This window comes from Cottoperca gobio, chromosome 12 (genome assembly GCF_900634415.1).
Source record: "Cottoperca gobio chromosome 12, fCotGob3.1, whole genome shotgun sequence".
Lineage (NCBI taxonomy): Eukaryota > Metazoa > Chordata > Actinopteri > Perciformes > Bovichtidae > Cottoperca > Cottoperca gobio.
The window spans coordinates 18,644,711-18,659,314 of record NC_041366.1 but is presented as its reverse complement, the minus strand read 5'-3'; positions in this window follow the sequence as shown (position 1 = coordinate 18,659,314).

Here is a 14,604-nt window from a genome sequence, read left to right as displayed (position 1 = left end):
TTGGTGAGAAGATTGCTTGTTTCTGTAGACAAATGCAATCTGAGACACGGATAGATAACTCCACTCTGGCCTGTATTAACTCTTACTGCTGGAATTTGTTCAAGTACATTCTGTGACTTGGGGGGAAGCCAAAACTCCAGCCCAGCTCTCATATCTCATGTTGCAACTAATGGCTTCTGGCCGAGCTTTAGTCCTCAGCCACACAGCGCACACAGGGAGAGGCGAGCTTATTGTGCAGAACTACTGCTTTAGTTTTATGCTTTCTGTGTTGTTGTGTCTTCTTTTCTGCAATGTTCTGCACAAAGTTATTATTCCACACATGAGTTCCACTTTACTGGCTTTCCCTAAAGCTGCTGTAAGACGTGTAACATCACATGAATATGCAACTGAAAAGCCCAAAACAAACTCACCACGCTAAAGTTAATCTGGATCTTAAACTGTCATGTATGCTCTGGCAATTGTGTGACATTCACTTTTGTTTCACTGTGTTGACAAAGTCCTTTCTGCGAACTCATGCGAACGATGCAACATAATGTAAACACAAGTAAAAGTGTGTGTGTGTGTGTGTGTGTGTGTGTGGGTGGGTGGCGGCTGCTTGAGTGTGGGCGAGTGAATACTAAAGTACACAATATGGAGATTGTGAACAGTTTGGCACACCAATAACACAATATCATTTTGAGGATTCATGGAATTGCTCATGTTGCAACAATAAAGGAAAACAAACAGTCGATTATAACTCGAGCGGCTGTGATGAAATGCTCGTTTTGAAATAGATTCTGGGATTTGAAAAGTCACTTTAGAAACTCCTTGTGTGGCAAAAAAACAAAGAGCATGTTGATTAAAACCTTCTTCAATGTCTGTGTAGTTACAGTGAAATGAGAGGATGATGATGTATGACTTCATGATATTGTGGTTTTTGTGTAAGGCTGCTAAATAGTGGGTGTACTAACTAACTACGTATATGCAGAATGGTGCTGGGTCATCAAATGCTCCTTTTCAAAGTTACTGCATATTGGCGGTAAGTTTATATAATTTATGTGCTTTTTGAATGTGCTTGTGTCACAAGTTTAGCTGTATTATTATATAATGACTTCATCGTAGTCTATAAACAGGATGTGATGTTGCAGTTTGTTTTTTAGGTGTGGACTCAAGATGCTGCAAGAAAGTGCCAGACCTCTGCACAATTCATCTGAACACATTTACAAAGATTTTCTTACAACTAAAAGAGTTCTCCACCGTTCAGTATTGCACTCCAAATAACACAATCAGAAAAAAAAAGATCATTTAATTTCCACAAATCCAACATTTCTTTCATTTCTTTATACTTTAAGTCTTCAAACACAACCAAAGCTGCCTCGAGTGACATCACTTGAGGCAATACTATTCCACTGACCGACAGTTTGCGACAATAACATGCAAATACCCGCAGCAATGCACCGACAAGGATGCAAACATTGCACTTGCATTTAAAATATAAAACAAATGTGAAAATGTTTTATACACTCGACATGGCTGCAAGTTTTCCAGTCAGTAACAGTGGCTGTAAACTTAACTTCCCCAAAGTTTTGGGAATTTCTCTTTTAAATGGAACTCAGCTGCACTGGAGTCTTCCTGTTTAAACTTTATAAGCAATCAGTAAAGTGGAAATACAATACAGCACATGGCTCTCAGATGATCAACAGTTCTGCTCGGACTCTGCCAATCATCACTCGCATCTTCATTTCTGTTAGTCATTCATCATGATGAGATGTGAACTTTGCCTCTTGCACAATACAGTGTCAGAACATCATTGTTTGAAATGGCAAGAAAGAGAAGCACACACGGCAATCATTTTTAAACACGCTGGCTCCGCTCTGTAGACTTATTTTACTTCAAATCACACTCGAATCATCGAGACGCTGGGTAACATCAAATTACTGCAGTGAGTAATTGCAAATAAAAAGAATAAATTGCATGCTTGTCTGACCCTCAAGGACAAGCGGCTATAGTTAATGGATGGATAGATACACATTTCCCAATCTGCTTCCCAGACTTATTCCTAGCTCAGTTTACCACAGACCTCCTTTTTGTTTTTGTAAGTTTTCAGCCGGGCCAAGCATAACTTCAACCAAACTTTAAATGACCTCCTCATTGAAGCTTGACAGTGCTCCTTGTAATAAGAAGTGTTATAAATGCAATAACTCACATATTTGCAGTAAAAGTTGTACTTTTATGTCCCCAGAACTGCATGCTAGAAAGGTCATCAGGCAAATACAGACTAATATAAAGTGTACTTTAACACCAAAGTGCTTCTCAGTATATAACTCAATGATTCTCCCTCTTCTCTGGATCCTTTCCTTCTGCTGTTGTATTTACAGGTACCTGTGCAGGGCATGATTAGTGTGAAAGGTCAAAAGGTGGCAGAGGATGAGTCAGGGGTAAAAGAAGAAGATATGAAAGAGGATGAAGAGGAGGATGGGGGAGGAGAAGATCCCTCAGTCAGACACAGGGTAGGGGTCTCAGCTCAGGGGAATGACACAACCTTGTTTCGGTCCCACACCAAGCGTATTAATGAGCGTCTGAGAGGGATTTAAGCTCCAGGGCTTAACACAGATCAGGAGCTGATTCTCTGCCTCAGGAAAATGGGACTAGATTCTGAGCCACCATTGTGGTGTCACTGCCACAGGCTTAAATGAAGGCAATACCTTAAACACTGTGACTGACAGTCGGACATGTTTATTGTCTACTACACTGGAGAGGTTGAGTATTAGTAGAACCTCCCATTGGTCAGTACATTAACACAATTAAGAACAATTTTAAGGTGCGCAACTTCTATTTCATGCTTCTTTATGCTACATTTCAGAGGGAAATGTTCTACTTTTACTGCACTCCATTTATCCGACCTCTGGATTTACTAGTCGATTAAGAATGTACAATATAAAGCTGTAGAAATGAGCTCCATCTCAAATATTATAACAGTAAAATCCTGCTTAAACATTAAAGAGTAATGGCAGTATTACACCAACACTGTCCACGTCTGCCTGCAGGTGAGCTCGTTGCATCTCCCCCCAGGCCGACTTTTTTTTTAACTTTGAGCCTTCCTCTGAACTCTGAGTTTCTTTTTTTATCTGGAGCATCCAATCCACAAACGATTCTTGGAAGCTTCTTAGGATTTTCTGCTGTAGCTTCGAAAGCTGAAACCAAACACCACAACTCCGCTCTACTGCGAAACACTTAAAGCTATACGCTGAATCAGCATCCACTGAACTCGTTTGGCAAGAGGCTTGAATATAACGGACATTCATTTATATGTAGAAGTCTTTTAAACTGTTGATGTAAAGGGGAAAATCTTACAAGTGCTGTAAGTTTCTAAAAAGGATAATTCTGTCTAATGTTTTAATTATATTCTGCTGATAATACCTCTGTAATTTCACTTCGGCACGATTTTAACTTCAGGACTTGTAACTTAATATTCTGACATTGTGTTATTTTACTTTAGAATACTTCTTCTGAAAACAAACACAAAGCACAGCCTCATTCACTCTCATGCTCCTTAAACAAGAGACACTAAACAGTCTATAGTGAGCAGATGAATCCTCGTCATTCACATTATTAATTATTATTAATCAAATCATTCAATCAAAACCCAAACTCTGTCTCTGTGTAATGTAACTGGGCTGGGTTTAAAATATGTGTTAATGTTTTGACCTGTCACGCAGCGCTGCAGCCGCCCCGCTCAGATAGTAACTCAACTAGACTTTAAACTCTGCGATGAGCTGTTGACTGCATGCACATGCTCATATTGAACATCTGACACTATTACTGAACTGTTTCAATCCAAAGTTAGTGAAGGGACCGAAAAATAGTTTGTCAATAATGAATTAATCTACTTGTTTATGTCGTACAGCTTAAGGCAGTATCTGTTTCACTAGTCAGCCACAATGTACTATTTCTACATTTCGATAATAATGGAGATATATATGAAGGGCGAGATAAATAAAAACTGCATAGAGGAAAACTTCTTAATGCCTTAAAAACAGACCGTTAACAAGTAAATAAATAGAAAGAATCCTAACGTCATGCTTTCAACTTCCTATAGGACCCAGGGAAAAACGCCCAAATGAGCATTATGTAAACACATTCCCTGCACGCACAGCCAGAACAGCCACAGCTGGCTGAATTTGCGTAAGAGGCCCTGGCACAGACTCTGTGTATGCCATCCGGGTTTTCAGATCGCTGGAAATCTGCTTTGGTTCAGTCCTGTGTCACAGGCACTAACTGCATGGTACTGCAACGGATGGATTAACATAAGTGCAGGATTGAGGTTGTCCTAGATAACTAGAGAATCAAAAGAGAGTTGTTGTCCCAAATGATTCCCAAAAGCATTCATGAGACTTTTCAGGGGTTGTCCAAGGTAGTGTAGGTCCTACTGGATTGAAATATGATCCACATTAAGTTACACTTTGTTTAAAGGAGAACACAACTGTGGCTATAAAGTAGGTAGGCACAATGAAGTGAAAGGAATGGTTCAGTAGTTTTGGGAAATTATCTTAGGCTACAGGTTTTCCTACAGAGAGTGAAATAAGAAGATTGATACCACAATCGAGTGTAGGCTACGCTAAATATGAAGCTACAGCCGTTAGCTTAGCTTAGCTTAGCAAACAGACTGTAAAGAAGGGGAACAGCAAGTGTAACTCAGTCTCTAAAGGTTAAAAAGTACACTTACCAGCACTTATAAAGCTCACCACATCTTGTTTCCTTGGCTAAGAATTGTCCTCAAATATTACATGTCACCTCAACTTGTCTGTTTTTATATTTCAGTTTATGTTTCAGAGCCAGGCTAGCTGGTTTCCCCTGTCTCCAGTCTCTCTGCTAAGCTAAGCTAACCATCTGCTGGCTCTAGCTACACAGTTAGCGTAGACCTACAGACATGAGCGTGGTATCGATCTTCACATCTAACTCTTGGCAAAAAGGCAAAAGGCCTAAGTGTACGACTGTAGGCCTATAACTGTTCCTTTTATATTGCAGACAGGATTGTGTACCAACATGAAGGTGGCTGGTTGTTTCATAGCACATATAGCTATAGGCTAACTACATTTTTGTAGTTACTGTAGCTAGCTTGGCAACAATGTCCTCTAAATTTTCAAATAGAAGCTTTTATCTCAACTAAGAGTGCAGAAAAAGAAGACCAATCTGCCGGCTCTACTCAACTCGACTCATTCTTTTTTGTTTTTTCATTAGCAAAAGCTGTGGATAGCACCTTGTAGGCTACCTGGTACTTTACGTGGAACCACCACGGTCGAGGTTCCAAGCTCAGCCGATACTAGAAGGTGACGTTAAAACACTGCAGACCCCTCATTGGTCAGAGAGCATAGTCACTATAGCGTGATGTGGGACATCCTGCACAAATCAGCCATCTTTAAACAGCCAAGCTACTGTCATTAGCGGCCGCAATTTTTTTATTCCCTTGATTCAGGTTTTTAAAAATGGCAGCTCGTAAAACCTTACACTAAGAATTCACTCTGTTTGGTACCCGATGAACAGATCTAGCAAGATAATGGCGGCCAATTGAATATTGGACTTACATTCACCAGGTGGCCACAAACATGACTCTAAATGAATGATAATGTTGCTCCGTATTTACTGGACATGCAATTAAGTAACTTTTCATTCACCATATCAACGTAAAACATTATGATTTTCCCCAGTGTGTCCACAAAAATCAGTTATTGCAGGTTTAAGGATACAAACACAGTGTTTCAGTGAGAAGGAGTAAATGTATACTCCACCGAGTACCTTAAACTTATTCATGCATGTTTGTTTTACAGCAGAAAATGCTAATATGTGAGTAAATAAATAGTACTTTGCATATGAATAAGAGAATTCACTGTGATGGGGAAATAAGAGCTAGTTAACCAGAAGCACTTATGTTGGCATAATATGAGGGAAGGTCATGCACTGATTAGTGGGTAATGCACTTACTTCAGTAAGTGAAGTAAAGCGCTTCACTGTATAATTGGAATAGACTGGATTTGCTTCTCTTGGTCTGCCAGCATGGCACCGTATTAACAGTAGCAGGAACACGTAGCTTACAGCTGCTCTTTGCATCAACTCAGGATGTAGAATCAACACAACAATGAGCTACTGTTGAATAGAAACCGGTGTGAAAATACAGCTAATTAATCACCTTTCCACGTTTTATGGTCACGTTTGTCTTCAGCAGGTGTTCATGAAGTGGTTTCAAGCACTGCATGTTTAATCACTTTATAAAGATACAGTTGACATGGCTTCTTCTCAAGGTGGAGGTGGAAGAAGTATTCAGATCCTTTACTTAGATATAAGTAACCATATCACAAGTTAAACATTCTCATATTATACTGCATTTCCTGCATTCAAGATTTTACTAAACTACTTGCATGTCTGTGAAGCATTATCATACATTTTTACATCCAAGTCACTCAGAGATTATTCTGAATTAATATGGCTTTCTGTCTGTGTACCGATATTTAGCAAGACCGCATTTGAGTCCAATGAGGTCATTCTTTCAAGCGAAAGTAGACAAATCTGCTGCTGGCAGATTTCTCACACTGTGGAGACTAGTGGCGACGGACTAGTCAAGCTGCAGATGTTCACAGATTATAGGCTTGTGCAATAATCAGCTTGGTGGAGCCATGTGCACTCTCTCATTACAAGTGGCCATGTGACAGACAGAGATGCAAAGATGCTTGTCCTTATTCTTTGGAAACTGCAAGTGCAAGTTTGTTCTTTTAAGCAAATTAGAGTAATATCAGTGCAGTGTTGTAAACCCACTGATAAAAGCAAACATATGTACACATCTACCTGCTTGTAGAGTCACACAAGGCAGGCTAGACACAAGTAAGAGCCAGACAAATGGTGCTTCACAAAGAGCAACGTGATTCATTCGAAACGATCGAAGAGAACCAAGAACAAGGACACTAAAGGTCACCTGTGGTGCCACTTATTGGAGCAAGAGGCTGGTGCTTGGTTAGGGTCAATAGCTAAATCTATTTAGCTCTATTGGTTTTTGCAAAGCCAAAGGAGACAGGTGCAACACACCATGCCATTGAAAACTACCGTAACGCAACAAAAACTGAGCTGCACCAATGCTGTATTTAGTGCAGATTGATTGACGTAAAGCTTTACAATCCTGCAAGAGGACTATCACTACCGATAGATGGTGAATTAACATGTGACATTGGAATACACTATATACACTATAGAGCACAACATAAGTCAAACTAGCTGGAAGCATATCTAAATAGTTAATACAAGGTCACTTACATGAGCTATTACTGGAGTGCAGAAAAAAGCATAACATTTGTGATTTTATATGGAACGGATAGACTACAGGAGCAGAAGCCAGAGGTTTACTTTAAAATCCTTTCATTCTGATGTACAAATACATAAATATACAAGCAGGGGCACAATATCCAGTGGTGTTTTAGAAAAGAGAAAGCTAATGTATGGCAGATAGACATGTTTAGATGGTAAGAAATGTTTTGCCATACAACAATTTATTCTAAAAGCATGCATACATGTTTGCATTAAAAGCCTTGAATGAAAAGCTAACATTTGGAACGTCGCAGTCTATTTTCGACTCTCTCAGATTGCAGGAAGCACTTCTCTTTAATGGATGACTCATGCTGCTACTTGTTGACAAGAACACGGTGCAATGTTCCCAGAGACGTTTTACTGAAAAGCCTCCCACTCACATTATCCATTTTAGGGTTCAATCAAGGACCAGATAATCAAATGAGGTAAATGCCAAACTTACCCTCCAGCATACATGTTGTTTTTTCTATGCTTTTAATCCATACATAGCTGGCAAGGCATGGATACAAAGACCATATGGCCTTATCTAGGAAACAGTGCAGTATAAATATGTAAAGATTGATATGGGCTTTCAGAACGATGGTAATCGATGGCATCATTCAGATTGTATTGTAAAAGAACATTTCCTTTAATGGCTGATCAAAATACAAGAATGTAAAGGGAAAGATGCAAAGATGCGTGCATGAAGTCAGCAACAGTTAGCTGATTATAGTTATCTGCATTCCAATTAGCTGTGAAAAGAAGAAGCGGTTTGTTTCAGCGTGACAACAAAGGGTGTCTGTGGAGGTTCTACGCTGTTGATTTAGCAGTTCAGCTCCACGGTCACACTTATTTATTTATGCAACCATTTATCACAAATCATTCTCAATATAATTTACCATAGAAAGTAAAACAATATGGAAAAGTTGAGATGTTTGTACACGCAGAAATCAGGTTTGAACTAATATTGAGACAAGATGCTTCAGAGCATGAAGCGTGGAAGGCCCCAAAAATGTGTATAAGTTTCAGTGTCAGTTGTTTTGCAAATATATTTTTGGATCCAAGAGCTAAATAATCAAAGATTTCTGACGTATGCAAGTGGACAATCTTGAAAGATTTTAGATTTTTGGCCACTGCTGCAGGGCTGCCGACTGCATCTGGAAAAGAAGTGAGAGTGAACCGAAACAGCAAAGTTGTATTTTTACAGACTCAATTAGGCCTGAAACTAACTTTAACATGCACTTTTAAAAAGCTTTGCAGTTTACATTTCATTTAGCTGACACTCCGAACAGTAAGAATCTTGTACAAGTACATTAGCTTCAAATAAGCCAAACCAATGTAAGTGCTACATACAGAATTTTCTTTTATATATATATATATATATTTATTTATTGGCCAAGATGCAGCTGAAACAGATAGTGTTCAGTCTTTCTGCTGACCTGATATCAATGGGGAGCTCGTTCCACCATTTTGGAGCGAGGATACCAAACATGCGGGTTTTATTTGAGAGGGATCTGGGTCCCACTCGCAGTGAGGGAGCAGCGAGCCGATTGGTCGATGCGGAGCGAGGTGAGCGAGCTGGAGTGTATGATTGGACCATGGCCTGCCTTGGAACCAGATTGGTGCGGATCAAGAAGGTTGTTCTGGTGAAGGTAAGACGAGAGTTGTACGCTCAGTATTTTGGAAAGAAATAGAAGAAGAGAGAGGGTTCACTCTTGCCTCTTTAAGAGTGTTTGGAAAACAACCAGTCGTTAAGGAAGTGTTGATGAGATGGGTGAGAAAAGGGAGACGGTGCCATAGACTGGAGAAGGGGAGCGGTGAGAGGGTCCAGAGGGCAGGTGGTAGAGCGGGCAGAGCTAACGAGAGTTCAAAAGTGTATCGTACTGCTAAGATCAAATAACAGATGGCCCAGTTCCAAGGGAGAGAGAAGTCATAATCATGTTGAGTTGAGGAGGTCCTAATATTAGAAGGGAGTTTCTCAATGAGTTTGGCAGAGAGGGTTGAAAAGACAGGATGTCCAATTCTAAACAGGGAGTTGAACCCTCCAACAAACTCTCGCCACACTAAATCAGATAGAGTCCCAAGAGAGGATCCGATCAAAGGCGTAAACACATCCACGATTGTGTTTGTATACACTGTGACAGCCTTAGTTATTTCAGTCCTCTTTAAAGTAATCAAATTCAACCATATAAAGGAAAGGGATTAACTTCAGATATGATGGATGATCAAAAGAAAGGCTGCAAAATCCGTGCACTGCGGACACATTTAAATCTTTGTTTGTTTATTGCTGTTTAAGTGTTAAAGTCACAAACGCAAGAAAAAAAGAGACATCTGAGGTAGCTTATCTTTTAACTACACTCCCTGGCTTCTTTATTAGGAACACTTATACAATCTAATGCAATGTAATACAGCCCCGACACATATTTTGTAAGTTTATAATTAAAACTTTATGAGAGGTATTAATTCAACTGTATGTTTATTACTGAAATCGTGTTGTACTGGACTGCCAGCTGTGGAAGAAGTATTCAGATCCTTTACTTAAGTAAAAGTAGACTGGGAAAATACTCCATTGCAAGTATAAATATACTTAAAGTATCAAAAGTAATATATAATTACTTAACATTACCAGTTGTAGTTGGACGTATAGTAGTTGTAGTACAAACTGTTATTGTTAATAATGTTGTTATCTTGTTTAGTACATGAAATCTTAGTCTGCAAAGCAACTGAAGCTGTCAGATAAAGTAAAAAGTACTGAAGATACAGTTATGTTTGTAAATGGAGTGGACCAAACATTAGAAACTAAAATAAATAATAAATACCTTTCTGACACTGTCATCAAAACTAAACAATAGTATATTTATTAATAATAATAATAATAATAATAATAATAATAATAATAATAATAATAATAATAATAATAATAATAATAATAATAATAATAATAATAATAATAATAATAATAATAATAATAATAATAATAATAATAATAATAAATAATAAATAATAATAAATAATAATAAATAAATAATAATAAATAATAATAATAATAATAATAATAAAATAAATAATAATAATATATGGCTGTACCTAATAAAGTGGCTGCTAAATATAGATTCCCAGCTGGTCAAAATGATTTCTCATTATATGGGATTAAGACCATTTCTTAATCCCTGGTCTCAGAGGCCTGATATCTCCTGGGAAGATGTCACGATCACAACTGAAGAGTGAACTGCAATATTTTTAATATCAATTCCTCGAGTGAAAGAATGCCTTCAAGCAATGTTCATGAATGTCAGTCATGCCCTGGCAGAGGACTCCGCAGCTAAATGAATTAATATTATATGTCACACCATATTCAATCCAATTTTATGGGTTGGCCCCGCTCAGCCTGAGCCTCCAGTCATGCAGACGTGTCCTGGCCTGCACGCTGAAGCCAGAATGCTCATCGTGAGCTGTCTGGTATTTTATATTTACTGCTTTTGTTTTTGTGCGGTGGATGTTTAATTGATGGCATTATTAGAGAGTGCAAGTTGATCCGGAGAGAACAATGCTTCTGCAAATCAGGAGAACAAAAAGAAACTTAAGAACTACTTTTACAAGGACTTTAAACTTTCTTTAAGAGCATGTTTTAGTCTCATTGTAAGTAATGACATAATTGATCAATTATGTTTTGGGCTGCAACTGACATTTCATTTTCTCATCGATTAATCTGCAGCTTCCCAGAAACCAAGTGCACGTCTTCAAACGGAGAAAAGCAACATGTTCTCACACATTCTAGAAGCTGGAAGTAGACTGCGATGGTTTTTATTCTTGATAAACTTTATTTATTTATTAAATTAATTCGCCTGATCAGCTAAGCGATGTTTTGTTTCAGCACGAGTTAATAAGTGGCGGTACGATGTGTTGATTATTGAGCTTTAGAGGTGCTCGTTGGTGTGTTGTGTTTGAACAGAGCTGCTGCTGTTTCCAGTCTTTATGTTAAGCTAAGCGACTGTAGCTGACCGGCTTCGTGTTTAAACAACAAATATGACATCGGTCTAACTCTCAGAAAACAAACACGTCTCTTTCCCATAATGTTGAGCCATAATGTCTGTTCTGGGAATAGTTAAAGGCGCAGATCATGTTGAGGGAGTTAATTTCATGGTGTGTCTCAGGAACATCAAATAAGCACCTGTTCATATCAACAAGTCCTTGAAATGTTAACGGAAATAAAAAGCTGGTATTTTAAGGATTTCTTCTTCTTCTCAGAGAAGCTTGACAAGTATTCAACGTAGCTTGTGTTTGTCTCGTGTGACGGACGCTCTATGGGGGCCTCTCTGCTCCCGGCTTTTTTTTATGACGCCAGATGGTCGGCCTTATACACAATGCAGCGCCTTCTCCATCATCTTGTCCTGCACGCTGATACATAAGCTTGTGGTGGGAAATGGATGTGTAGTCCAGATGAAAGTAGCAGGTCATTGCTCAGATGTGCTTTAAATGGTCTCCAGAGCCCAGATCTTCTTTCAGCGCTGCATTCAAAGCGTTGCTCCTCTGTTCGGTTGTTCTGATTCGAGGTGTTTTGATTCTCTTGCCATCTGCTGTCAGAGTTGGACCAAAGAGCCCTTTTTGCCTTCTTGTGTTGTTAAAGTTAGGATTGTACAGTGAAAGAGGTTGTGTTCCTATAAACAGAGGATGTTATGGGTACTGCAGTCGATAGATTCCACCGTTATCTCCGACCTCCAACTTAAATCGCAACACTGCGCTTATTCCCACATGCAGGAATCTAACAGTACAGCTCTTTATCTTCTTATTTCTTATTTCCTGAAAGTCTGAGCTGCAAATGTTTGCTTTATTTTGTGCCACAGGAATTCTTCAGATACATTTGTATTTCGTATGAGTAGTAAAGGACCGCTTTGCAATACTGACCCTTAAACTCACCTTTAAAATGCACTCAAACTAAACAGTCAGTGATCTCATCCATGACTATGACATGTGGCGATAAACGTCACAGCTGTATGTACAAGATAATATCATCATTCTGCTATTTTCTTTTCCCACCCACAATAGCTCTGTCTTTTGCTTCCATAAATCCCATTTTTTATTATATGTAAGATATTAGACTAGCGTGCATTGATTCCATGATAGCTATATTAGAGTTTTTAGTGTTTAGTATTTACAGAACTCATTTTCTCACATAGAAAAGCTGCAGAATAAGTCAATAAGATTGGATCACTGAGTCTTTCCAACAACGTATCTCACAATCGGACTGAAAATGTAACAGCGTCCCTGCAGCGCCACTGACAGAGTAATGGATGAGTATCTACCAGGAAATTCAATTTGCAGCCAGATCTTATAGCCCCCCCTCATGTAATTCAATTTGACACTTTAAAACCCTCGCTGTGTGTTGATGACGAATTTGAAACATAGGTGAGAAATAGCTCGACGGATGTGGAGAGAAGAGCAGGATAGTGTGTGGCCTGCTGAGCGCTGCCCTGGGACTATCCATAGCAATGGTTATTAGCACTGTTGACCTTCTCAATGGAACATTACATGCAACACATGTTAACCTTTTTGCTTCATATTTTTTCTTTAATTGCTAAATGCTAAAGCAAAGCCAAAGGGTCAAACTCGCCTGACATGTTTACAGCAGTGCCGTGCTTTTTATGCTTTTACCCGAGGCTACCTAACCAACGATTGCAGAACCTAATAAAGCTTTTTTAGAGGAGCCTGCAGCCACGCTAGCAGCTCTGTGAGGCTGTACTCTGTGCTTTCAGCATTCTTGCAATGACAATGTAAACTTGCAATGCAGCAGGTAATGGTAACACCTCATCCAGTATGTATGTAACAATCCTAGAGGTTTATGTTATCGCCACCATTTGTAGTTATATCAACTTTTTGTTTCTGTGATTGTGGCATCGTGGACAGGTCTAAATACTACAATATCCATGAGCCACTGCTGCCATTGCAATGGAGAAGAAGCCAGTCAAATAAAATACACCCACAATTGATCCAGAATTTATCTGAATTGCTGCAGATTATGCTTTTCTTCGACATCGTAATCTTTATTTTCCCCCTTGATATACACCACACACATCTCACAGGCTAACACATGCGTTCAATGGGTTTCACCAACAGTACTGCACACCAGGTAAACTTGACACCCTGTGATAATTACTCACACACCCTCTGGCTCTGCCGCCGGGTTAAAGGTTTCTAGGAAACGATTAAAAATAGGTAGTATTTCACTTTCTACGCCCATGTGCCTTCTCAGCGACCTGTCAGCCTTAACAATAACAAGAAATACACCGTTACTTGTTGCTCTAGATATCGGCAAGAAAACTTTTTTTCTTTTACCTCATTGACTGAAATGAATGAAGAAAATGTGTTCCCAGCCAGGAACCAAAGCTATCCGGTCATCTGTACCAGAACTTTTATGTAAAAAAAAACATTTTCATGTCCATCCCAGCTGTACTTGTTAAGATATTTTTTGTCTGGACCAAAGAGAACCGACTGATTTCCACAGCTTGGGTAAAAATAATATCAAATAGTCTCGACCATGAGGGCTGGCCAGATAGATCCCTACGGAAGGAAAAGAATAACCGTGGAAATGGATGTTGAGGCCCAGTCGACCATATGAAATTATCATTCATAGTGGTTTTTTAACTGTATTATTAATGTCAAAAGGAAAAGCTCATACTGGTCTTTCCCACTCTCTGACTGATGGCATGACAGAGTAACACAGTGGGCTCGCTCGCCTCTGCCCTTCATTCATCCAATCTCTGTGAATTATTCCCTCCCTCACAGGGAGAGCGTCGTGGCAAACACATCAAACAAGATTACACTTTTAGAGCAAGGGTATATTTACTCTCCTTGGAGACATATTTAATTTGCCTTGTTGCCCCGGTAACATGAATCTCACAAAGAGTGGCTGTGGCGTTGCCTGTAATTACCAAACAGGCCTCTTCATCCGAGGCTTTAATCTGAAAAATGAATACACTCAGGCTGTCAGGCAGGCCCTGTGGCAACTCACACATGGCCTTGGGCACCATGACTTGGCACCCGGAGGAATAAGGACTCATTATTGCTCTTGAACCTGTGAACTTATGAGTTGAGTATGATTTTCAAAATAATTGCGAATAGGGCAATTTATGTTACTGTTTTTTTTGTAGTGTAATAAAAAAAAATAAAAAAAGTAAATGAGCAACTAAAGGGTCGCTGGGTTTTCTGGTCAAGTACCGTGTCGACGCTGTGCAGCCAGATGCATTTGTCTCATATTGGAGGGAGAATAAATAATTCAAGCCAAGAGAGGCATTC